At 52.5% G+C, this 2,993-nt stretch overlaps 1 pseudogene; it reads left to right on the top strand.

Annotated features, from left to right (window-relative positions):
- Positions 1–21: 21 nt before the first annotated feature.
- LOC139647107 (nuclear receptor subfamily 1 group D member 1-like) lies at positions 22–2,763 on the top strand (annotated as a pseudogene).
- Positions 2,764–2,993: the final 230 nt, after the last annotated feature.

Here is a 2,993-nt window from a genome sequence, read left to right as displayed (position 1 = left end):
TCCCTCTCTCTCCCCACAGCGGTTCGTTTCGGTCGGATCCCGAAGCGTGAGAAGCAGCGGATGCTGGCGGAGATGCAGAGCGCCATGAACAACATGGTGAACACGCAGCTGCAGAGCGACTTCCAGATGGCCAGCCTCTCCTCCTCCCCTCCCTCCTCCTCCTCCTCCTCTCCGTGTCCGGGGGTGACGGTCGCCCCCCGGCCGCAGCCGCCGGCCCTGCCCCTCGCCCCCTCCTCCCCCTGCCCCCCCGCCCCGGCCTCCTCCTCCTCCCCGCCGCCTCCTCCTCCTCCTCCTCTGTGTCAGAGCCCCTCCCCCTCCCGCTCGCCCCCCCTGTGCCCCCCCAGCCCCGGGGTCGACTCCACCATCAGCGCCGTCGCCCGCGCTCACCGGGAGACCTTCCTGTACGCCCACGACAAGCTGGCCAATCCCCACGCGGCTCAGCAGCGACATCATCACCACGCGCTCCACAACGGGAAGCGGACGGCTGGGGGCCCAACCGCTGCTCCAACGGTTACCACGCCAACGGCCTCAACACCATCTTTCGCCATAACAACAACCTGACGAGCGGGCGCAACGGTTACCCGTCGCCCGACGACGGCCGGAACGTCGCGCACCATCACCATAGCAACGGGAGGCGGAGCTTGCACAACAGTAATCTGATTGGAGGAGAAGGGCTCGGCAGTCACGCAGCTCAGGGACAGAACTGCCCCATGAAGAACCACACGGACATATTGCTGGTGAGAATCAATCAGTCAATCAATCAAACAAACAAACGATCAATCAATCAATCAATCAGTCAATTAATCAATCAACAATCTAACCGTGCCTCTCTCTCCAGGCGTGCCCGATGAACCTGTGCCCGCGGGCCGACCCCTCCAAGACGCCGCAGGAGATCTGGGAGGACTTCTCTCTCTCCTTCACCCCGGCCGTCAGGGAGGTGGTGGAGTTCGCCAAACATATCCCAGGATTCAACACTCTGTCGCAGAACGACCAGGTCACCCTGCTGAAGGCCGGCACCTTCGAGGTACGAAGAGGGGAGGGAGACACACACACACACACACACACACACACAGTCACACACACACAGACACACACACACACACATCAGTCATTTCAGTATGACAACAGGACAAAATTAAAACAAACTAACAACACTTCCACAGATTGGATCCTCTGTGAGTTCCAGATATTGAACTGCAGCTAATGATTTGTGATGTTTTTTTTTGTTCCCCCCTCCCCCAGGTGCTGATGGTGCGTTTCGCCTCGCTGTTCGACGTGAAGATGCAGACGGTGACCTTCATCTCGGGCGCCACCTACGGCCTGGAGGAGCTGCGGGCCATGGGCATGGGCGAGCTGCTGGGAGCCATGTTCGACTTCAGCCACAAGCTGGCCGGGCTGGAGCTGAGCGCAGAGGAGCTGGGGCTGTTCACCGCCGTGGTGCTGGTGTCTGCAGGTGTGTGTGTGTGTGTGTGTGTGTGTGTGTGTGTCATACCTCCATCTTTAGACCAAGGTTATTATCGTTAACGAAAAGTAACGAAATAACGAAAACTAGGCGTGAAAAAACATTTTCGTTAACTGAAATAAAAATAAAAACGAGGCTTTACAAAAAAACGATAACTAACCGAAACTGTATTGTGTGTTTACAAAACTAACTTAAACTAAAATGATAGAGAAAATGTCTTTAGTTTTCCTCTTTGTCAATTTATTTCATACATAAGCCTAGTATTTTGGGTGGATATGAAATCTATCTTCCAGTGTTTTTTTTCAAATTTTTTTGACCTTTTTGAATCTCGCCCCTGACAAATACCCCATATTAAAAAAAAAGACTGAAACTAACACTGAAACTAATAAAAATGAAACTAAAACTAAGCATTTTCAAAAAATAAAAACTAAACTAAACTAAACTAAACTAGCAATCCCGCTTTAATTAAGTCAGTCAGTCAGTCAATTAAGTTAAAACTAAACTGAAATTGAAAACAAAAAGTCAAAACGAAATAAAAATAAAAACAAATGAAAAATGCAAAACTATAATAAGCTTTAGACGCTGGAAAGTAAAGCTGCTCGCATACTAAATTTCCTCTCTCTCTTTTTCTCCCTCCCTCTCTCCTCTTCCTCCTCCTCCTCCTCCTCCTCCTCAGACCGGTCCGGGATAGAGAGCGTGGCGTCGGTGGAGCAGCTGCAGGAGAGCCTGATCAGAGCTCTGCGCTCGTTGGTCGGCAAGTCGTCGGTCTCCCCCGGCAACAACCATCACCACGGCGACTCGCCCCGCTTCACCAAGCTCCTCCTCAAGCTGCCGGACCTGCGGACGCTCAACAACATGCACTCCGAGAAGCTGCTCTCCTTCCGCATCGACGCCTGATGATGACATCACCGAGGACGCGCCAGCATCACTTCCTGTCTGTCACGTGCTGATGACCTCATCGACATTGTCAAAGAGCGCGTACAGGGGAGGACTCGCTCTCCTTCAGCATCATCATCATCATCATCCCAGACTGTCGCGCGGTGATGATGTCATCGGCGGCGGCGGGGACGACGTGCCGCACCGAGGCCTGATTATTACAGCGTTACTGACTGTGGCGCGGTGATGACATCATCGCACGCCACTCAAAACGCCACTTCTAGCCTCGAAACTGTTTGTGTGAAGGCTGGCCGCCAAAATAAGAGTCCGGCAAAAAGACAAAAAAAAAACAGACACGCCGGAATCCTTCCTTATCGGCCAAGTTCATGTACAAGTTATTGGACCAGAGTGTGTGTGTGTGTGTGTGTGTGTGTGCAGGGGGGGATGGGGGGGGGGGGTCTGGAAACAGGGTGTTATTGTGTGTTCACATGCTGGTGGGAAAGTCCGATGTTTTGGCACTTCCAAGTCAGCCGCTACACACTGTAGGGCCGGGCGACATTTCAATATTACGGTTTATCGTCTTTCATTGGAATCATACGGTGATGATTTGGTGATTTTTTTTTGGATTTCATGACACAAAATTCAGCCGTCCGAA

The sequence above is a fragment of the Centroberyx affinis genome, unplaced genomic scaffold (genome assembly GCF_046629955.1).
Source record: "Centroberyx affinis isolate AG114_WGS23_722 - 3 ecotype Tasmania unplaced genomic scaffold, CSIRO-AGI_Caff_v1 ptg001048l_1, whole genome shotgun sequence".
NCBI classification, from domain to species: domain Eukaryota; kingdom Metazoa; phylum Chordata; class Actinopteri; order Beryciformes; family Berycidae; genus Centroberyx; species Centroberyx affinis.
The sequence above is the reverse complement of the archived record's forward strand: the minus strand, read 5'-3'. Positions and strand labels throughout refer to the sequence as shown.